The sequence below is a fragment of the Manis pentadactyla genome, chromosome 15, assembly GCF_030020395.1.
Source record: "Manis pentadactyla isolate mManPen7 chromosome 15, mManPen7.hap1, whole genome shotgun sequence".
Taxonomy (NCBI): domain Eukaryota; kingdom Metazoa; phylum Chordata; class Mammalia; order Pholidota; family Manidae; genus Manis; species Manis pentadactyla.
In genome coordinates, this window is record NC_080033.1 from 40,966,317 (window position 1) to 40,991,357 (window position 25,041).

At 34.5% G+C, this 25,041-nt stretch overlaps 1 protein-coding gene across 7 annotated transcripts in view; it reads right to left on the reverse strand.

Annotated features, from left to right (window-relative positions):
- Positions 1–25,041, reverse strand: part of LOC130681006 (chromodomain-helicase-DNA-binding protein 9-like) — a 91,611-nt gene that overhangs the window by 50,001 nt on the left and 16,569 nt on the right. For 5 of the 7 annotated variants that reach the window (XR_008994041.1, XR_008994040.1, XR_008994042.1 and 2 more), the window contains exon 2: positions 9,739–11,374. The exons of the other annotated variants lie outside the window; for them this stretch is intronic. The gene's annotated coding sequence lies outside the window, so the exon portion shown is untranslated. The remainder of the gene's footprint in view (positions 1–9,738; positions 11,375–25,041) is intronic. 7 annotated transcript variants of the gene reach the window in all.

The window sequence follows — 25,041 nt, forward strand, 5'->3', positions numbered from 1 at the left end:
ATCAGATTATCCGATTTAAATAATAGTACTGACCCCCACAGTACTACACTATCTAAGATGTCTATGGATTTAACTTAAAATTATATAAGATTATTTTATAATTATGTAAATATTAATAAAACAAGTAAAAACACTGGATTATGAACTACAAAATCATGACTGCTTTATCTTTTTTCTATACCTACTTTTCTCAAATCTGGGTTCATATTTTCTCAAATCTTGGTTTCTATAACTTATAATCATATAGTGCCTCAAGTCTGGTTTCTTTACTTATAAATTAGTATGCTGCCATTAACATTGTAAGATTATTGAAGATAAAATGTGATGACATATAAAAAGTAACCAGAAAGATGCATGGTATAGGACGGAGGCTTATTAACTAATTGCTGCATGAACGAAAATATTTTTTTTCAATAACTGTTGAATTCGTTTAAATCACTTCATATGCATTATCGAGAAATCTGAAACTGTAAGTTGCAAATGGCCCAACTCTCAATTCATTACACTCTAGATTCCTAGTGATTTCTAGCATGAGAAGCAGAGAGAAGAGACTGAACAGAAAAATTAGGATAAGATACTCAAACAGGTTTTTAGTAAACAGGTCAGAGTCATAAAACAGGCCTTTGTTAATTCATTCTTTGTTTAAAGGAGTATCTTTTAATTGGCCTCATGGTTTGTGTTATGCAGAGTAATAATGGTCCCCAAAGAAATCAATTTCCTAATCTGTAAAATTTGTGAATATGTTAAGTTACATGGCAAAGGGGAATTCAGATTGCAAATGAATTCTAAGTATAACCTAAGGCCTTAGTTATAGTTTAATTAGCAGTGTGAGGACACACACTTTTATTTCCATTTGGTAAATATGTAGGAATTGCTGACTCTTTCATAGGTATATGCTTAACTTTTTAAGAAATAACAAGAAGATTTTCCAAATATAAACACTTTACATTTCCCATAACAAGTGTGTGAGAGTTCCACTTGCTTTCATATTGTTTACAACACATGGATGGTCAATCTTTTTAATTTTAGCCATTCTAATGGGTGGGTAGTGGTATCTTACTGTGATTTTAATTTGCATTTCCTTAGTGACCCATAATGTTGAGTATCTTTTCATGAGCTTATTGCCATCCACATATCTTTTCCAGTGAAGTTTCTGTTAAAATCTTTGCCTATTTAAAAATCTGAGTTGTCTTGTCATTGAGTTGCAATATTCTAGTTTGCCATTTCTTTTCTTAATAGTGTATTTTGAAGAGCAAACGTTCTTAACTTTGAAAAAATCCAGTTAGAAATTATCAATATCAGCAAAGTACAGAAAGGCACAGAAAACCTGTATTAGAGGAGATTAAAGAAACATAACAACTAGATGCAATGCCTGACCCTTGACTGGATCCTGGATTTTAAAACAAACAATTTTAAAGAATATTATTGGGATAATTTGAGAAATTTGAATTTGGATAGTACAATAGGTAGTATTGACTGGTAGTATGTGTTAAATTTCTTGACTGTGATAAAAATACAGCATTCTTGTAGGAGAATGTACCCTTCCTAAGGAAAGCCATGTTGACATATTTAGAGGTAAAGTGCCATATCTCATTATTGATGATGCTAAATTTTATTACTTAGGAAAAGAACCTTTTGTTAAAAATAAAATAGAGCGAGAAAGCAAATGCAGCAGAAACTTAAGTTAGTGAGTCTGTGTGAATGGTATATAAATATTCATTGTATAAATTTTTAAATTTTTCTGTAAGTTTATAAACTATTTTCAAATAAAAGTTAGGGAAAAAATGATACTTTCAATGTAAGTTTTTAATTCTGGCATTTCTAATACTGCTTAAGCTTATTTGGAGCATCTTTTTTCTTGCAAAATAACAAAAATAAAGATTTGCAGGCCTAGCCTTAGAGGTCTCTATACTTAGCAGAGTACCTGATACAGCTCAATGAACACTGTTTCTGCTGCTGTCGAAAGGCAGTTTGGTGTGGTACGGAACAGTGAATTTAGAACCAAGTTTCTGCTAAACAATTAGTAGCTATTTGATTTTAGACTTTCCCTCTTAAATCCTCAAATACCTGATCTGTAAATTCTCAGAAATAATACCAACTAATATATACCCTAGGTGATTATTAAGAGATAATGTAAGTAAAACCATTTTTTAAATATACTATGCAAATGTCACTACTATTTCTATCTCCAATTACACTCAATGTTTACCATATTAATTTTAAAAAAATTAGTCCTAAGTATCTTACTTTCAATTGAGGTATTTAGGGAAAAAAAAGAAAATTTATCTAGCAATATAATCTTGTAGTATAATGTATCTCCCAGTAACTAGTGTTTTTTGAGAGAAGAAAATAGTGCTCCAACTTGAGTCACATGACAGTTTTATAATAATTTTGCAATAGTTGATAATAAATTTAAGTAGATTAAAAGCTTAAAAGAAAAGGACCTTTCTTGACTCTGCCTTTACAAAAGCAACTGGACCCAAACAGCAGTGTATTACAAGCAATTAACAAATTATAGTATGTATATGAAGAATCAAATACTTACAGATTGCTAAAACATCATGAAACAGAACTAATTAAGGAACTTAGGGGAGCACTTTCTTTAAATAGGATGGGTCCAGAAAATTAATTTTTGTTTGTAAATCACTCACTCCAAATCACTTAGCTGGAGGGCTGAGGGAAAGTGCTGGAAGCTACTGTCAACTGAGATTGAATAAAAAATTAAAACAAATCTGAAATTATAATATAGATCAATAGGGGAAAGTGTAACTTCATTTTCAGTTTGAGTTCTTCAAAGGCAAAGGACAGTATCTTATTCATTTTTGCAACCTCACTGCCCAGTATAATCTCTTATGCTTGGTAAACATCTAGTAAACACTTAACAAATAAAAGCAGTAAAAATGTAACATTTCCAAAACAGATGTTATATAAATTTAGTCATTCACAGATATACAATTGGTATATATAATAAATACAATTAGGGTGTATTTTTTTAACACTAAAGATAGAGTTAAAAACTTAATACACATTAAAACTACATATACTAAAACAAAATGAATATATATTTTTCATTTTCATTTCATGAATATATACTTTCATTTCCTAATGAATATATATTTTTCAATTTGGAGATAACCAAAGTTGGTTATAACTGGATTTTACAACATACCACATTAAATGAAAGTGTCTGACTGTAGTGTGGTATCACTTTTATTTCTGATCACCCTAAAATCACTATGTTGTACAGTTGAAACCAATATAATATTGTATGTCAATTATACTTTAATAAAAAAATACAGAAGGCCATGAAAACAAACAACAAACACTGTAGAGTTTAAACTACAAAAGGAATCTGCTAATTAGTTTTGTGACAGCAAGGAAGCAAGACCACTTCAATACTTTTTATATGAGGATAGAGTAAAATCTTATGCAGCTTTAAAATTCTTTTTTCATAAACTGGTCAATATAAACTTGTACTGTTTTAAAGTACAGAAATATAAATTCATTAGGAAAAAAAAACCTTACTTAAAGATGTCCTCCTCTCATAATTTATAAGGTATTGCTTATATAACAAATGTGTAAGGTATTTGCATAGTTGACCACAACAAATTACCAGATCTAACTGAAAACCACAGTCCAAGCTTTCTAATAATACGCCATCTCTCCCCATAAATATTTCCATATTATGCTATCATTTCCACACCATGTTGTATTAAAATATTTCCTTAATTTAAAATCATTTCAGTCCAACACCCAAGCAAAGAAACCTGATCACCTGTATTTAAGTATTTCAAAACAACTGTGTATTCATTTTATCATAATAGGAATCAAGTTGGAGAGCTTAGTAACCCCTAACACTTTATTTTCAATTACAGACATTAATAATGGTAAGTAAATGACTGAGTAATTCTAAGGTATTTGGGAGTGCATCTCATCAATAAAATTAAATGCAACAAAGTTCTGTTAGACCTACTTTGAAGTCTGGCTTGAATCTCATGCTCTTCACATACCCACAAATTTCTCACCAACAGCTAGCTGCCTCTTCCCCACCCCAAGAACTCACTTCCTGTTCGCCTCTCACCCTTAAGTATGCATGTTAGAGGGCAACAGCCTTAGATCTAGCTACTCTGAACTACTGGGGTTTCAGGGATTCCTGGCAGGAAGCACAGAGCTCTACTCTCCTATAACATAGTAAACAGTTTAATACTTAAGACCATATTTTTGAGCTAACTAACATTCTGCAAACTTCCCAGTTCAAATAAAGCATTTTAATCTAGAAGATTTGACAAATGTCAAAACTAAAAATTAGTCCATTTTAATTGAAAAACACAAAAGGGACATTTCTCTACAGAATTGCTATTTTGTGTTTTGGCTTAGACAACTAAGAATTGTGAGATTTCTCATAAGCAATGCCATGCCAAATGCATAATGATTTAAATAAATTTTGAGAAATAGAGGGATAGCACATTATAAGAGTTTTAATTATTCAAATCGCAATATTAGCTAGTTTTTTTCTCTTCTTTTTGTCTAGGGCATAAGTGGAGTGACAAGTCTTTTAACTGTTCAGGTATCTGGGTTTTTTTGTCTTAGGAAAAGTTACCACTGTAAAACAAAAAGTAGCTATGAGTTTGGGATCCTCCTGGTTCAGTGGGTATGAGCAAAGTAGAGCAAATCCCTTGCTGTAGTTTTACATACGTTTTCCTCTTTTTAGTAATAATTTTACTTAAACACAAAATTAGCTGTGTTTATGCTTAAGGTAATTTTCAAATACTTAATGTATTCTAATAGATTCTTACTTAGCGTAATTCGTGGAAGTGCAGCAATAGCATTACTAATTTGAACATACAAGACCTCCCTACAAAATCTAAGATTTTATCCTTTCCTAACTGAACATTCTACTACCATCACCATCACCCTCTGGGAAAAAAAGAGCCATATAATTAAAGATTTTGATGCTTAACAGAATACATTACAACTATCTGGAAAATTTATTCATCTATAATAAATTCCCTAACATTGTTGAATAACACAGACCCTGCCATATTTCTTTACTTTTTTTCATTATTTGTAACTGCCTCCCAGGGGCTTCAATAGGCAATATGAATGATATGTCCTACAATGAAATCCCAAATTACAAACACAGAATCTTTAGAGATGAAAAGAACCTACCAATTTAATCCTTTCCACCCACTATAGGAATTCCATCTGTGACATATCTGAACCATTCCATTTACTTACTTTAAGTCAAAGAGCTTTATTCCAAACATCTTTCTATCTACATGATAACTGCTTTTCTGTGACTTCCACTTAGTAGGACTAATTCTGACCTCTAAAGTCCTTCAAATGTTTGAAGATAATAATCAGGTTTACCTTTACGGCATTTGCTATCATCTTAAACACACAATCTTAGAAAAGAATGTCCAAAACATTTTTGGAAGCAATAGCTATTTCAGTTTACTTTTTTTGTTTAGGGGTTGTTTTGTCCTCTGGTAATGGACAAACTATTTGCCAAAAAAGCCAGAAAACATGAGCTACACGGTCTTTTTCACTTAAAGGTTCTAAAGCAAGTTTTTGCCTCAACAGTAAGTAAGGTAGATTTTTGAAGGTGGGGGATGGAAGGGCCCTCAGTGTAAGGAGAAATCATTTAGTACAGAATTTTATTGTTATATATTACAATGCACTAACACACTCTGAAGTAAAGTGAAAGTGGTCAAGACTGCATATAATGGGAGTCAAATTCGGTTTGAATCCAGAATGGCCGGCCACTGGCTGTCTCCACACTGGCTATGTGACTTTGAGTATATCACTTAGCTTCTCTGTACCTCAATTTCCTCCCATGGAAATTGAAAGAAATAACTGTATCCAAATAACAGGATTATTTCAAGTGTGTTAACTAAGTTAAGCATTTAGAACAGTGCTTGGCACAAAGTCAGTGCTATGTGTTATTATAATTTTTGCTGTTACTATACACCTACTTTAAATTGAATATTATGGTAATATATACAAGAAAAATATAGATATTTTAATTACCTTGATTCAAATTTTTCCAGATCTCCATTAGAACCTTACTTTTATATGATACTTTAGCAACCTTACAATGGCAAACTATTCAGCCGTTCAAATTCATTTTCAGAAAAATGTTTAATGATAATGAAAGATGTCTATAATATGTTAATCACATTAACAAAGCAAGATGCCAAACAGCATAAACTATATGATCCAAATTTTGTTTCTTAAAAATGTAAAAATATGTAAGTGGAGGACAGGGGACAGACAGACAACAGATGTCACTGGAAACTTAAACAACAAAATGTCAACAGAAGTATCTTTTGGTAGTGTTATTGCAGGTAACTTAATTTTCAAGTGTTTGTTTTCTATATGTTCCAATTTTTTAATACTAACCATGTATTGTTTTTATGAGAAAAAAATCCAGTATTTTAAAAAGTGCTTTACATAGGCTGTTCAAACCTGTCTTTCTATTTTCTTAATTTTTAAAGCTTATAAGTAATGTAAGTTTCTCTACCTTCAGGAAAAAAATAAAACAAAATTCAAGGTAGTAAGTAAAGTAATAAATTTATCAGAACACAAAAGTCAACATGGAATTTTGTGTAATTATGTACATCCTAAAATTCTATTTTCTGCTGCCTGCTATTTCAGCTATCCCATATATTTTTCACTGCTAGAGAATTTTACATTAAATTTAATTTACATTGAGAGACCATGCAATGCTCCATGTTATTTCCATTTTAACAAAGACCAAAACGAAAGGTTTTGTTACAAAATAGGAGAAAGTTTTGTCATGAGAATAAAAAATGTATAGTACTCTCTCACAACTCCTTTGCTCTAATGAGAGATGAAAATAAAGTAGTATTTTCTCCATGATGTTTTGCAAGTGCTTACATTTAGAAATACTTGCTGTAGCTTCTCACCTTTTTTTCTATTGTTTAAGTGATAAAATTCTAGAGTCAATTATGTATATAAGAAATGTCATCAGCACTGTTTTTAAAGACTGACACAGACTTCAGGTTGCTTACTTTAAGACATTTGAAATTATACCCACAACCACCCCACCCTCAGTTGGGGAATAAGAAAAAGTAAGGCTTAGAAATAATTTTTATACAGCCAACACTTTCACTGAAGCTTTCTAGAGTCCTAAATAGAGTGCCAACGAGGATTTTCACAGGAGATAAAAGGTATCTTGCTTTGACTACAACAAAATGTACCTTATTTTTAATAAACAAAATTACATCACTTAATCATTTTTTAATCTCTTAGCTTCTATACATATTTACCAATAGTCTAAAAGGAAATTATTGCAATTAAGTTATAAAAACCTAAGAAAAAATTTCTTTCCATACAACCTAGGAATACACCATAATAATGTAAGAATTCCTTATTAATATAGTATTTTGGCTATGTAGTAACAATAACAAACTGGAACATGCCAAAATTACATAGGCAAAAAACTTTTAAGCTGTCAAAATTTGTTATAAATTACACATATGAAATCATTTGAATTTCACCTACTTAGAGTGACATAACTCAGTATATATAAAATCTATAAGCAATCCATAAGTCATAATCATAATATCAATCCCCTATCTTCTCTACCAATTCCTCTCTATTCTTCATCCCCACAAACAGCAACTCCAGATTTTTACTCTTAACAGTAAGAAATAATAGGAAACTTGAGAACTTTCAAAGAAGTATTTCAGATTGCCCTTTATCAGCACTTGAACATGTCACAAAAAGAACAGGTTGGCAAAACAAAACAAACTCAGACAAAAAAGTGAGTACATTTAAATAAAGCCTGATGAGTTTATCAGTACAGAATATGATGATTTATTAAAAGTTGCTTACGATGGATTGGAAAACAATTTCTCTCAGCTAGTACTTCCCATTTGGTAATATTAGGAACTACTTATTTATAATTACCTTCCATTCATTTCAAATCTATAAAAGGGAGTCTTTACTGCTTTGTAAAGCCAACAGAACATGCTTAGTAAAAACATGAATTAAAAACAAAACAAAACTAAAATGATGACAAAGCCTTAGAAAAATAAAATTCAGAAAAGTAATGTTAACAAATTTCGGACTTCGTAACTTCAATTATATACTAGACAAAATGATAAGTCAAACTAGTCAGAAATTCACCTATAAAGTGTAACAGATGACCCTCGGTTCAAATCTGATGTTTTTCCTAGGGTCCTTCTAATTAAGATGCGTGATCTTCCAGTAGAGGGAGCAAAATCATAACATTCTATGCAGACCACAAGAAGGGGAAGGGAAGGTTTACAAATGCCTTAAAGTATCTTAAAATCAATTTAGACGTTTCAAAAGATGTACTGAAAATAATATTTGAAACAGAACTAAAATCAACCCAAATAAAAGATAAAGATTTTATCTTTTTCAAACACTTCAAGACTTTGAAATGAAAAAATGGTCTCTAAATATTTAATTTCAAGAACTATGGTATATTTCATTGCCTACCAAATCTCACAGGTAACCAAGGTATTGAAGCATTTTATGAATCCTTAATTTAGTAAGATTTCAGAAAAATGTAAGATATTACATTAAATACAATTTTTATTATAAAAGTAGTATTTTACATGAAAAGAACAGAGAGCAAAGTACAATTAATTATACTACCCTAAACTTATTTTCATACTGCTATGAAAAAAAAACATAATTACAATAATGTTTATTAAGTGCTTACTATACCCTAGGCACAGTTCTAAGTACTTTTACATTATAACTCTTTTCATCTTTACCAAAGCCCTATTAGGTAGATACCTAATATAGCCTATTAGGTATATAACAAAAATTATATAACTAGCTAAAAGCCACACATCTAATATGTAACAGGAGCCAAGAGCTAAAACCCAAGTAGTCTGATACCAAAGCCTGAACTGTTAATCATTTTACTGTGATCATAATTTTGAATTATGCTTTTCCCATCATTAACATATTCTCAGTGTTAATCTTCAGGTCTTTCCAATGCCTGTAACAGTCTGTCATGGCTATGATAACAAATTATACTCTTTCCAGTTCTCCCTTATAGATAAAATAATATAAATATTTTTGGATATATTACTTTTGCTATTTGGGGATTACTATAATAAAGTATTTTTATACCCCAAAAGACCACAACCAAATTGTTTTCCAATATATTTGTATCAATTAACAAAGCTATGTAAGCTCCAATTTCACCATAAATTTGCCACTATTAATATTAAAATTTTTTCCTAACAGGTAAACAGGAAACCACACTGCAAATTTAATCATTAAGGCTGCATTATTCTGAATGTTGTGTTTACAAATTTAATTTCATCTTTTGTGAATTTCAGCTCATATGCTTTATCTAGTTATCAATGAAGATCTTAAGTTTATCAATTTATATGAGCTTTTTAGAGCAATACTAACCCTATGCTCATATTTGCAAAAAATGTTCCTATTGTTTCCCTTAGTTAAGTTTTTGCTTTTGATAATAGATCTTTTAAAGACAATCAAAATTCAAAGTTACAAAGAAGTTCTTAAAAACTTACAATTTTCTAAATATAGAAATAGTCTACTGCTTTGAGTGCATCAATGAATCATTTCCACAATATAAAACCGATGGAAACCTATGCCCAAATATACATATTAACAGAATTGCTGAAAATCTTGAATGTCTCATGTAAAATTAACTCAATGAGTAAAAGCTGACCCTACCAAAACACCAAAATAAAAGATACATACCTGTCTCTTTAAGTAAAGGCGATTTCTGTCGTGTAAATGTTGATGATTAGGAAGTGATGAATGCCAAGACCAGCCTGACCATGTAACTGAGTTTGAGCCAAATCAGAAGGCCACGTTACAAGATGTGAAGTAAACTGCCGATCAAGGTCATGATCTAAAACATGACTTGAATTATCTTGCCCAAATGTTGACTCATCAAATTGGGGAAGGAGATCTTCCTGAAGGAGGTCCTCTGGATCAAGTCCTGTGAATGGCTCAGTCTGATATTCTACCTGATGAAGTAAATTCTCTTCTAAAGATGAAAAGCCATTAGTTCCTACATGATCACTGAAATGGACCATTTGGCTTCCTGAATCAAAAGGATCTGGGAAGTTCATGTGCACAGGAGATAATTTTGAATTGCTGCAATTACCCTGAGGATGTGATGAATGCAACATTTGGAAATTATTTGAATTGAGTGACGTATTGGGATTTAGCATAGGCTGAGTGGATTCTTGCTTCATTCCCCTACGAAGTGAAAAGGAATTACTTCCAGGAAAATCAGGTAAAGTCTGATTTGTATGATTAGGTCCAAGAACTGCAGAGGGCTGGAGAAGACTGTTTGGTGATACATGATTACTGGAAAAGGAATAGTGGGAAGAAAACTGCTGTGAATTACTGACAGAACAGGAAGTCATATTTGGAGAAGGTCCATTAAAATTTCCTTCCTGACGACTGCCACACTTGAGGAAGTGTACTGAAGGATTTGGCGTTTACGAAAATTGTTGCATCAAAAGAGACTGTTGTGAAGTAGATGCATTAGAAATTTGTGGCGGGTGGTTAACACTGACTCTGTGTGGTTAACACTGACTCTGTGTGGACCAAAAACATTAACATCCATAAAATTTTTAGACTGGCCTAGAGAACTTTGCCCTGTGTTAAGATTATTTCAGTTTTGTTGTGAGTGAAGTGCACTGTGTTTGTTGTTCATTGGAATGAAATAAGGCAAAATCATGGTGTGCCATAAAGCTTTTATTGTGAGGCATAGAGTGAGAATGTCCTTGTTGGTGAAAAGGAGACCTATTTTGATTTGAAATGCTAGTAGCTGTCTGATGGCCCCACATTGCACTACCATCTCCTACATCTGGAAACAAACCATTGGGTTGGTTTTGGGGGTGGACTGGAGAATAATTAAACTGAGGGTGTGGAGATAACACATGTTCAGCTAGGCTACCAAAAGACTGATTAACTGGATGAAATTTCATTGAATCAAACTGATTTAACTGTTCATAATCAGTCATTTTCTGATGTGTTGGAGTACCCTGAACATGGTTCAGTGAGTCTATGTGCAAAGGTTCAAATTCTGCACCCAAGTTCAATTCATCGACTAGTGAAACAGGTCCTGGTTGTACAAACGCATCATCTGACAAACCTTCTAAGGTTTCACCAAAAAGATTGGCATCATCAAATAAGTCCATCATTGGATCTATCATCTTGGAAAATTCAGAACAATCTGGGCTGTTCACTCCAAATAGAGTACACTCAGCTTCTTTGTAACAGGTATTACTGGATCATTTCCAAATGTCATCAACTAATCCAAAACAGGTCAACGTTCATTACTGCTCTAGATAATGACATGTCATGATGTGTTGGAATCCTAGAGAAACAAGAAAAGCGATTAAAGCTTAATAATGAGTATTCATCAAAGTTCTACAAACAAAGCTTACACATAACTTAAAAACAAAATCTCAGTGTATTGTACTTTTTGGTAGGGTAACTCAATGCAAATAGCTAATATTCCCCACAAGGAAAAAAAGTGCTGGTGCAGGGGACATGACTATATGGATTTAAAATGAAGGCAATTTCTTTCATTTGTTTTGAAGTTCATATATTAGGATGACAGAATGTAAAGTAAACTTGAGAATGGTATGCCAGACTCTCTCCCATACCATGAATTGGCCATCACTCCCCAGAAGCTGTGGCACGTATAAAACAAATGTATTACACTTCAGAGTTATGTCTTGTTAAGATAGCTGACTTAAAGTCCTCTGATAAGTGTCGTGATCTTTGCTGTAGACATCTTGAACAGATAAATCTATTACTTCATATGGTATATGTGAAAATGCATCAAGAAGAAGAATATGAGGTCATGACAAGCTGGCCCAAAGAGACTAGTTAGCCATCTAGTCATCTGACAGAAAACAGACATGTGGTATGTTGGGAATGAATGTCCCAACATATTGCTACCATGGTCCTTTTGCTCATCTACCACTCAAGATAAGCCCTCCCAGCAGCTAACTGATTTAAACATCTGTGCAGTAAAAGCAAGCACCTTTGTACAGTTATAGTCATTATTTTGTGCTGAAGCATATCTCCCTAAAACATTTGAAATACATATGTTGCTTATTTTATTTACTAAACTGTATAAATGTGTACTGATAATAAAGCTGAGGCAGAAACAAACAGTAGCTTGAGCTAAGCAATAATTAAGTTTTCAGATACCCTCAAGAAAACACTATTTATAAGCATGTGTATATACACACAAAAAAAATTTATGTGTGGAAAGGATCTAATAGGTTACAAATATGCAAAAATAGCTGGCCAATTTTTTTCCAGGCTTATATGATTGTAACAAACATTTTAACAAATGTTTATGGTTCTGTGCCCCACCCCTGTCTTGCACAGAAATCACAAACGTGGGTTCCTGCTTTTCTCAGTATTAGTTTATTTAAAAATTAGCACAGGCCTAAGAAGCTTTTCCAGAACTTCTATTTTGGGAGGTCCATTTTAGGAAAAATAAATTTCCTAAACAAAATGTCTTCTATTTAAATGCAGAAATATTTCTGAAAAATTCTGTGACATAAAAACCACAAAATTGTATATTAATTTTTAACTAGAGATTAGCTTACTACTAGTGACATCGGTACCTAAGTGTTTTAACACATATATGATTTTAGAAAAAGTAAAATACAGAAATAAAGAAAAAATTATTTTCCCAGCCTTTATAACTGCGACACCAAGCAGATAGAGGGCTATGTGTTCTGAACTGAACAAAACCATTAAGTATAAAAATAAGGTGGTTAAATCACTTCCTTAGAACAAATTCAACTTCAGACTTTAGAATAGGAAGCGCATCTATGACTACACAAGCCACTAATCAGGAAAACAATTTCTTACGTTTTTATATGGATGTATGATTATTTATCAAGGAACATAAAAAGAAATACCATCGAAGTTACTGAATCCAGTATCATCAAATGTAAAGTACAACATTAGTCGATATAACAAGAAAAAAATGCTGCCAATTAAGCAAGGACACACCACTTCAAATTTTTTATGTTAAATTAATGAAATAACTTTGTAAAACATTTTTAGACTTAGACTTATTCCAAAGGATTTAATAATTTCTTCTGACTTGAGGCACTCTGATCCATAAAACACTTGTTGCTCTGCAAGCAAACATGGAATTGCTGGCATTTCTTCAACAAACATTTGCTTTATTGATATTAAATTTATGCTCTGTACACTGTTTCTGTGCTTCTCTGCATAATCAGTAACTTTTTGGTTAAATCCTGAAACACAGTATATCTTTTTAAAGACATTTTAAATGACAATTAAACACGTGTAGTACTAATGCCCAACTAAAGGCAATGTGAACAGCTCTAAGTCTGCATATGCACAGGCAATGACAATTGCTCCAATACAGTCACCTGGCAAACAGTGATTGAGACGTATCCTGATTTTAGAAATACTAAAAAGGGAAAGAATATGCATCCTAGAAGTGACTAAAATAATTTGTTGAATATTTAGAATGTATTACTTTGAACTTAAAATGTGAATGTAAAACATCCTGAATTTATACTTATTTACTATGGGCTTATGTGTATTTTATTCTTAAAAAGTAGTTAAATAATTTTTAGAAGACTGTTGAGGAAGTAAGTTTATGATATAGCAGAGCAGTAATATTCCACACAGGAGAGAACTGGTATAGTCTTTGACTTTTTGTACGGTATGGTAGATTAGACCTAAAGAAGAGTGTTCTCTACATTTATGTAACCTGAGGCTTACCCAAAATATGGGCAGAAGTAGAAATTCCAAAAGAAAACAATTTTGCTATTTACTCCTCCAATAAACATTTATTGATAGAAAACGTCCAGACACTAAGAAAATGAAAAATAACTGACCTCTGAAGGAGGATATAGACAAGTATACCACTACAATGCACGTTATTTGTGCTTTCTTAAAAGTTAGTACAGAGGAGTAACATCTAATGATAAAGAAAAGGAACACAGACACCAATACTATACTAAGATACACATTTCTTATGTGACAAGATATATGTAAGTAGTCAACTTTAGTTACAAAAACAGAGACTAAAGGTGAACTATGAAAAAAATGTCCATAAAATCTAATGCAACCAAATTTTAATCATACAGGTCCACCTTATTTTTTAACTTTACCTAAATGCTATAAAGTTTATTCTACAACCAACATAACTCTCATTTAAGTTAGTCTTTAATAGCTATTGTCTTAACTCATTCTAGTAAATGTCTGTATCATTCAACTTTATAAAAACATGGTATCAATCTACTTTTAACTTATTATATAATTAAGAAAATATTTATTGTTAGGCTGGAGAAAGGAAAAACAAGGACATGCAAACAGAACAGAGAGATACCATAAAAGCAGAACAGAACAGACCCCAAGATCTGTGCCTTATATGGAAAGGGGACAGGTCTTCCTGAATTCCATCCTTCTGATGTGCCAACTAAGACACGGATGTCAGCCTTCTCCCTCTTGGAAGGAAAAAAAAAAGTTTCTAGTTGTCTATTATGTCACCTTTAGCCAATCATACCTCTCCACGCCCCCTAGGATAGCTTGCCCACTCCTCCCCCTCCCAAACCCTTATTAAACCCCCACCTCCCTGACCAAGTGTGACTTCACCTTCCTGTGATAGCCAGACAGTGGAACATCACCTGGGAATTTGCATTCAAATAAACTACCTAGCCCTTTGTTGCCTCTCTTCACCTGCTTATTTCGGCTAGAATTTATCTTACAAAAGCTGCTGGCAAAATATTCTCAGCTTATTGAAACGTGAAAAATTCTATCAAAATTGGCTAAAATAAAAAGTGTAATATTTAAAGGGATAAACCTTAAAATGGCCCCAAATTACTCATTTCCTTAGGGTTCCCAGGGGGCTTCTTTGTACATGATTGGTAGATAGCACAGAATTTTTGCCAAGGTTTACTAACTTAACGCTGGTAAAATCACGTCACAGTACACTAATAACTAGCTGAATGACCACATCCAAATAGTACTAATCGATTTTCCAATAGTGTACTACAGAATTTCTATCTTCAGCCTATCTGGTTCAGAATTTATTATCAGACTTAAAGGTATGGAAAGTTTGCTTAACAAGGTGTTTTCAAGTTGGAAGGCAGAATTAACAATCGTTAACATAACCTATACACAAAAGAATCTCAAGGATGAAGTCTGGGAGCAATTCTAGTAATTTGTAACTAATGGGTCCTCTTTTCACTGCAGATAACCAATTTCACAAGTACTTACAGGCTGCAAATTCTACAGAGGCCAGGCAGGTGACATAAAGTGAGTGAAATTGGCCAGGAGAGAACTATGGCTACAGAAGTGCTGCCATCAGTTAGCTTTGTTTAATTGTTCCTTCTAATTTTTATAAAGGAGCTGAAAATCCATTAAGACTTCTTTGGGAAATTTCCTGATTTTTAAATGTTTACAACAAATTCAAATTCTTTATATACGGTGCTCTTGTATAGAAACCTATTATAAAATAAACTCTCCATATACAAATTTCTGAAATTAACATGGTCTCTATAAAATTTCCAAGTTTTCTCAGAGGTAGGCAAGGTATTTCTAGAGTTAATACAGAAAAATAGAAAGTAAAGCCAGAAAAAGATCTGAAACAGAAGAGCAACTAGGAAGAACTAACAAAAATCTCATTTATCAAAACACTGTGGTATTGGTAAATACAAAGCCAAGCATAAACTAAAAAGTAATTTAGTATTTCAAATTGGGGTAAAATTAACTGTAAGATAAACAGGACAATTGGTGACCACCTGAAATATTTAGATCCATACTTCGTTCTCAAATCGATAAACCACAAATGGATCAGAGATATGTCAGAAATGAAAGAACTAGTATTAAATGAAAAACTAGAAAGTACTAGAAGAAAACATGGAGTACCTTGCTTTCTATCCATGGAACAAAATCCAGATGTCATTAAAGGCTCACTAGATTACATAAATAATTCTATTAAAATTAATTTTAATTATAAAATTAAAATGAATTACAAAAGAAAAATAAGTTGAGAAAAAACACATGCAACTCACACTGATAGTGTTCATTTCTTAATACATCAAGACATCTATGACTCTCCAAGAAAAATACTAATAGCCAATAGAAAAATGGGTAGAAGATACAGTAAGTTCAATAGTCAAAGTAAGAGAATGCAAATCAGAACCACTGATTTATCATGTACCACAGAGATCTATCAAACTGACGGAGATTTCCAAGTTTGATAACACATTGGTGAAGTTATGAAGTTGTGGAAAAACACTCTCTCATATATTGCTGGTGGAATGGTGAAATCTCCCAGAGAAATGTGACAATATCCATAAAGATTTCAAATGCACATATACTTTGAGCAAATTCCCTTCTAACAATTTATTCTAGAAATATGTTCATAAGAGTGAAATGGTAGCTATAAGGGTATTTATTGCAGCACTACTTGCTCCAGCAAAAGAGTGAACATAGCCTATATCTCCATCAATAGGATGCTGGTTAAACAAAATGTCTTATTCTTTTATGCTAGTCACACCAAATCTGGGTATTATATGTTCCTGAGTGTCTCCTTTAAAGAAGAATATAGACAAAATGGAACACATTTAAAAGGGCAGCAACAAGATTGGTGAAGTTATTTGAAACCATGCTTCTAAACTTTCTCTCTCCTCAGTCCTCTTCTCACTCCGGATACTCTGAGTAAGTTTGTCTTCCATCATCCATATACAGACAACTTTTAAATCTTTATGTATGGAATCATCTCTCCAGCTGCCTCCTAGACTTCTCCACAGTTATAAACTCAACAGGTCCAAAGACAAGCTAATTAACTTTCTTCTAAAATCTGTCTTTCTCCTACATGCTTTATTCGACTAATAGCATTATAAAACTGACCTTTTTGCCGAAGTATTTTCTCATTTTAATCTATTATCCACATTGTAACCAGAGTTAAGTTTTGTAAAACATGGATTTGTTCACGTCATTTGCCAATGGAAGTTCTGTGATAGTTACCTAAAGCCAACCTATAAACATCCAACTAATACAGGCCCTTCAAAATTATTGTCATTTCCAATCACCAGCTCACCACCTCTCCACATCCTCTACAATCTAACCACTTTAATCTACTTATTATTTTTCTAACATGTCCTATTGCTCATTTTCCATGCCATTACTCATGGTACCTGTAGGATGCCAAATAGCAGATGTAGAATGATAGGGACCAGAAAACCAAAGAGAAAATTACTTTGACTCGATATAAAATATCCAAAATAGAGTTACCAAAAGAAAAGAAAAAGACAGTTTACACAGTCAAATTTAAACCAGGCTAACTAATACCTCAATAGAGATACTGTAAAAAGGAATCCAGCAGCATACTGGTGAATAGATAACCCTGTAAATTCCTTCTGACCTTGATATTTTATGAATCCTGGCATTTGAGAATACATAGCTTTAATGTAGTACCCCAAAGTTATTTATTAGTGGGTTTCAAGAAGTTTATAGGCACATAGATCAATCTGTATGACATATTTAATTCATCTTAGAACTCCAAACTGTGTTCCTCAAATCTGATGATGATATTAAATTACATAAAATGCAAAAAAATATTAGGAATTTAAATATATTTCAAAATAATCTTAAAAATCTGGGTTGGGGGAATCATTCTATAAAAGACTAAGATGAAAAGGAATACTAGGAAAGTTCAGTTCAAGTTGATAAAAACTTCGGTACTAAAGTTACCACTTCGGTTACAGAATGGAAAATTATTCACAAGGCACAAATTTAGTAGAGGACAAAAATGGAAATAACTAACCACAATCTGAATAGGTATCCTCAACATAGCTTTAGGAAAGCAGATAGTAAAAAAGCTATTAGAGAGAATATATTATTTTATAACTACAGGATTATACTTTATTAGATAATACATGCCAGAAAATACTCCTACTACACTAGTTTGATTATTATAATTTTTATTTATGCAAAAATGAAAAAACGTTGATAGAAAAAATGGGCAACATAATCAGAATTAAAGACTTTTGTGCTTCAAATGACACCATCAAGAAAATGAAAAGATGACCCTTGGGAGAAAGGGATAAATGGAGTGACAGCAGGGGACAACTTCTGCAAATCATCTATCTGATAAGGGACGTGTATCGAGAAGGCATAAAAAATTCCTGCACTTTACTGGTAAACGAATAACCCAATTAAAAAATGGGCAAGTGATGTGTATAGACATTTATCCAAAGAAGATATACAAATGGCCAATAAACACATGAAAAGTTACTCAACATGATTAGCCATCAGGGAAATGCAAATCAAAACCATGAGGTACTACTTCACACCGAGTAGGATGTGAGCTACCCCGCTAAAATCCAGAAAATATCAAGTGTTAGTGGGAATGCAGCCACTCTGGAAAACAGTCCAGCAATTCCTCAAACAGTTAAAAAGAGTTACGCTATGATTTAACATTTCTAATCCTAGGTATTTACCCAAAGAAACTGATAGCTGGGACTTGATCAAATGTTGCTACACCAAAGTTCATTGCAACATTATTCATAATCACCAAAAAGAGGAAATAATCCAAATATCTAGCAACTGAAAATGGATAAATGAAATGAGGTGTATCAATATGGTGGAATACCATTTGGCAATAAAAGGAAATTAAGGACTGATACATGATAAAACACAAAAGAAACCAGTCTCAAAAAGCTACATATGATACAGAGGAGCAAGGGGATTAAAGATGGTGGTGTGAGAGGAGAAACAGAGGCTTCCTCCTAAAACTGGATACAATTAGACAGCCGCAACTAACCCTGAGAGAGCAACAGGAGGGAGGACGGCATCAGGCTGCACACACCTGGATAAAAGAGCAGACCTCAGCGAACGGGGTAACGTGCCATTGCTGTGGCTCGGCGGGACCCGAGCCCTTCCCCCACCCCAGCTCACCGGCGGGAGGAAGACAAACGGAGCAGTGAGGGAGTGGAAGGCTTGGGACTGCTGAATACCTAGCTCCGGAGATCTGCTCTGGAAGCACAAACCTACATTTCATGGTGCTTTCATGAGATCCGCATGACTACTGGGTTGGAAAGTTAATACAGGCAGAGATGCTGGGGAGACTGGGATTCCAGCTGCTTGTGGAAAGCAGGGATCCATATCTGGCTGCTCTGGGACAAAAACTTATACCTGTGTGACCAGGCCACTGGCTCAGACAGTGGAGACAGGCACAGCAGCCAGGCGGCGGGGAACAGGTCTTTCCTACCCCCAGGCACCAGTACTGCTCCCCTGAGACCCCAGACATTGCTTCAGGGGCTGATCAGCTCCAGAACAGAGCTTCTGGACACTAGAGGGCGCCATATACAAACATGAAACGCCAAAGGAACCTTGTCCAGAGTAAAATTGTTAATACAACTCCAGAGAAAGATTTAAATGATATAGACCTCAATGGACCTCGTGACTCTTCCTGAAAGGGAGTTCAAAATAAAAATCATCAACATCCTAATGGAGGTACGGAAAGACATCCAAGAACTCAGGAATGAACTCAGGTCAGAGATCCAATCGTTGAAGAACACGATGGAGGGTATTAAAAGCAGGTTGGATACGGTGGAGGAGACAATAAATGAAATAGAAACTAGAGAAGAGGAATACAAAGAAGCTGAGGCACAGAGAGAAAAAAGGATCTCTAAAAATGAAAGAATATTGAGAGCACTGTGTGACCAATCCAAGCGGTACAATATTTGCATTATAGGGATACCAGAAGAAGAAGAGAGAGAAAGGGATAGAAAGTGTCTTTGGGGAGGTAGTTGCTAAAAACTTCCCCAATCTGGGGAAGGACATAGTCTGTCAGGCCATGGAGACCCACAGATCCCCCAACACAAGGGACCCAAGGAAGACAACAGCAAGACACATAGTAATTAAAATGGGAAAGATCAAGGAGAAGGACAGACTGTTAAAAGCAGCCAGAGGCACAAATAAAATCACATACAAAGGAAAGCCCATCAGACTAACATCAGACGTCTCAGCAGAAACCTTACAGGCCAGAAGGGAGTGGCATGATGTATTAAATGCCATGAAGCAGAAGGGCCTGGAACCAAGATTACTTTATCCAGCAAGATTATCATTTAAATTTGAAGGAGGGATTAAACAATTTCCAGATAAGCAAAAGCTGAAAAAGTTTACCTCCCACAAACGATCTCTGCAGTCTATTACGGAAGGACTGCTATAGATGGAAGTGTTCCTAGGGTTGGATAGCTGTCACCAGAGGTAGTTAAATCACGGTAGGGAGGGTGGAGCGGCTGATTGTGAGGCAAATGCAAAATTAAATTGACTATCCCCAAAGTCAATCAAGGGATAGACAAAAAGTACAGAATTTGATACCTAATATATAAAGAATGAAGGAGGAAGAAAAAGGAGGAGAAATAGAAAAGAACCTTTAGATTGTGTTTGTAACAGCATACTGAGTGAGTTAAGTCAGACTCTTAGACAGTAAGGAAAGTAATCTGGAACCTTTGGTAACCACGAATCTAAAGCCTGAAATGGCAATAAGTACATACGTATCGATAATCACCCTAAATGTAAATGGACTGAATGCACCAATCAAAAGACATAGAGTAACAGAATGGATAAAAAAACAAGACCATTCTATATGCTGCTTACAAGAGACTCACCTCAAACCCAAAGACATGCACAGACTAAAGTCAAGGGATGGAAAAAGAGATTCCATGCAAACAATAGGGAGAAAAAAGCAGGTGTTGCAGTACTAGTATCAGACAAAATAGCCTTCAAAACAAAGAAAGTAACAAGACATAAAGAAGGACATTACATAATGATAAAGGGCTCAGTCCAACAAGAGGATATAACCATTCTAAATATATATGCACCCAACACAAGAGCACCAGCATATGTGAAACAAATACTAACAGAACTAAAGGAGGAAATAGACTGCAATGCATTCATTTTAGGAGACTTCAACACACCATTCACTCCAAAAGACAGATCCAACAGACAGAAAATAAGTAAGGACACAGAGGCACTGAACAACACACTAGAACAGATGGACTAGATGGACCAAACAGACATCTATAGAACACTACACCCAAAAGCAACAGGATACACATTCTTCTCAAGTGCACCTGGAACATTCTCCAGAATAGAACACATACTAGGCCACAAAAAGAGCCTCAGTAAATTAAAAAAGATTGAAATCCTACCAACCAACGTCTCAGACCACAAAGGTATAAAACTAGAATTAATTGTACCAAGAAAGCAAAAAGGATCACAAACACATGGAGGCTTAACAACATGCTTCTAAATAGTCAATGGATCAACAACCAAATTGAAATGGAGATCCAGCAATATATGGAAATAAATGACAACAACAACACAAAGACCCAACTTCTGTGGGACGCAGCGAAAGCAGTCTTAAGAGGAAAGTATATAGCAATCCAGGCATATTTAAAGAAGGAAGAACAAACCCAAATGAATAGTCTCACATCACCGTTATGAAAATGGGAAAAAGAAGAACAAATGAGGCCTAAGGTCAGCAGAAGGAGGGACATAATAAAGATCAGAGAAGAAATAAACAAAATTGAGAAGAATAAAACAATAGAAAAAAATCAATGAAACCAAGAGCTGCTTCTTTGAGAAAATAAACAAAATAGACAAGCCTCTAGCCAGACTTATTAAGAAAAAAAGAGAATCAACACACATCAACAGAATCAGAAATGAGAAAGGAAACATCACGACGGACCCAACAGAAATACAAAGAATTCTTAGAGACTACTATGAAAACCTATATGCGAAGAAGCTGGAAAACCTAGAAGAAATGGACAACTTCCTAGAAAAATACAACCTTCCAAATCTGACCAAGGAAGAAACACAAAATCTAAACAAACCAATTACCAGCAAAGAATTTGAGGCGGTAATCAAAAAAACTACCCAAGAAAAAAACACCCGGGCCAGATGGATATACCTCGGAATGTTATCAGACATACAGAGAAGATATAATAACCATTCTCCTTAAGGTTTTCCAAAAAATAGAAGAGGGAACACTCCCAAACTCATTCTATGAAGCCAACATCACCCTAATACCAAAACCAGGCAAAGACCACACCAAAAAAGAAAATTACAGACCAATATCCCTGATGAACGTAGATGCAAAAATACTCAATAAAATATTAGCAAAACAAATTCAAAAATATATCAAAAGGATCATAAACCACGACCAAGTAGGATTCATCCCAGGGATGCAAGGATGGTACAACATTCGAAAATCCATCAACATCATCCAGCACATCAACAAACAGGAAGACAAAATCCACATCATCTCCATAGATGCTGAAAAAGCGTTCGACAAAACTCAACATCCATTCATGACAAAAACTCTCAGCAAAATGGGTATAGAAGGCAAGTACATCAACATAATAAAGGCCATATACGATAAACCCACAGCCAACATCATACTGAACGGCGAGAAGCTGAAAGCTTTTCCTCAGAGATCGGGAACAAGACAGGGATGCCCACTCACCCACTGTTATTTAACATAGTACTGGAGGTCCTAGCCACAGCAATTAGACAAAACAAAGAAATACAAGGAATCCAGATTGGTGAAGTTAAACTGTCACTATTTGCAGATGACATGATATTATACATAAAAAACCCTAAAGACTCCCCTCCAAAACTACTAGAACTGATATCAGAGTACAGTAAAGTTGCAGGATACAAAATTAACACACAGAAATCTGTGGCTTTCCTATACACTAACAATGAGTCAATAGAAAGAGAAATCAGGAAAACAATTCCATTCACAATTGCATCAAAAAGAATAAAATACCTAGGAATAAACCTAACCAAAGAAGTGAAAGACCTATACCCTGAAAACTATAAGACACGCTTAAGAGAAATTAAAGAGGACACTAACAAATGGAAACTCATCACATGCTCTTGGCTAGGAAGAATTCATATTGTCAAAATGGCCTTCCTGCCCAAAGCAATATATAGATTTGATGCAATCCCTATCAAATTATCAACAACATTCTTCAAGGAACTGGAACAAATGATTCAAAAATTCATATGGAAACACCAGACCCCGAATAGCAAAAGCAATCCTGAGAAAGAAGAATAATGTGGCGGGGATCTCACTCCCCAACTTCAAGCTCTACTACAAAGCCACAGTAATCAAGACAATTTGGTACTGGCACAAGAACAGGGCCACAGACCAGTGGAACAGATTAGAGACTCCAGACATTACCCAAACACATATGGTGAATTAATATTTGATAAAGGAGCCATGGACATACAATGGCGAAATGACAGTCTCTTCAACAGATGGTGCTGGCAAAACTGGACAGCTACATGTAGGAGAATGAAACTGGACCATTGTCTAACCCCATACACAAAACTAAATTCAAAATGGATCAAAGACCTGAATGGAAGTCATGAAACCATAAAACTCTTGGAAAAAAAACATAGGCAAAAACCTCTTAGACATAAACATGAGTGACCTCTGCTTGAACATATCTCCCCGGGCAAGGAAAACAACAGCAAAAATGAACAAGTGGGACTATATGAAGCTGAAAAGCTTCTGTAAAGCAAAAGACACCATCAATAGAACAAAAAGGTACCCTACAGTATGGGAGAATATACTTGTAAATGACAGATCCGATAAAGGCTTGACGTCCCAAATATATAAAGAGCTCACCCACCTCAACAAACAAAAAACAAATAAACCAATTAAAAAATGGGCAGAGGAACTGAACAGACAGTTCCCCAAAAAAGAAATACAGATGGCCAACAGACACATGAAAAGATGCTCCACATTGCTAATTATCAGAGAAATGCAAATTAAAACTACAATGAGGTATCACCTCACACCAGTAAGGATGGCTGCCATCCAAAAGACAGAGAACAACAAATGTTGGCGAGGCTGTGGAGAAAGGGGAACGCTCCTACACTGCTGGTGGGAATGTAAATTAGTTCAACTATTGTGGAAAGCAGTATGGAGGTTCCTCAAAATGCTCAAAATAGACTTAAAATTTGACGCAGGAATTCCACTCCTAGGAATTTACCCTACGAATGCAGCACTCAAGGTTGAAAAAGACAGATGCACCCCTATGTTTATCGCAGCACTATTTACAATAGCCAAGAATTGGAAGCAACCTAAATGTCCATCGATAAATGAATGGATAAAGAAGATGTGGTATATATACACAATGGAATACTACTCAGCCATAAGAAAACGGCAAATCCTGCCATTTGCAGCAACATGGATGGAGCTGGAGGGTATTATGCTCAGTGAAACAAGACAAGCGGAGAAAGAGAAATACCAAATGATTTCACTCATCTGTGGAATATAAGAACAAAGGAAAAACTGAAGGAACAAAACAGCAGCAGAATCACAGAACTCAAGAATGGACTAACAGGTAGCAAAGGGAAAGGGACTGGGGAGGATGGGTGGGTAGGAAGGGATAAGGGGGGGGAAGAAGGGGGATATTAAGATTAGCATGCATGGGGGGGTAGGAGAAAGGGGAGGGCTGTACAACACAGAGAAGGCAAGTAGTGATTCTACAACATATTTCTATGCTGATGGACAGTGACTGTAAAGGGTTTTATAGGGGGGACCTGGTATAGGGGAGAGCCTAGTAAACATAATATTCGACATGTAAGTTTAGATAAATGATTTCAAAAAAAAAGGCAGTTCCTGTGTGGTGACCTCCAATGAGTTCTACACAAGGGTATAAAGGGCATATAAAAGTGTAGGCAAAGGGTCTGTTTGTGTTTATACAGAGGATCAAAGCCTAATTGGGCGACCTCGAAAATGAACTAAGATACGATACAAAAAAGAACTTCCAACATCAGCACTCTCTGGAAAACTCATGCCAGAAGATGATCATCAAAAAACCCCAACAAAGATCCATGCACTGCTACAGGTGCAGATGCACTTATCCCACCAATTCCTGGACTTGCCATGTGAATGAAGAAGGAGATATCTAAGCTGGCCTGTGCATACAGTAAAACAAC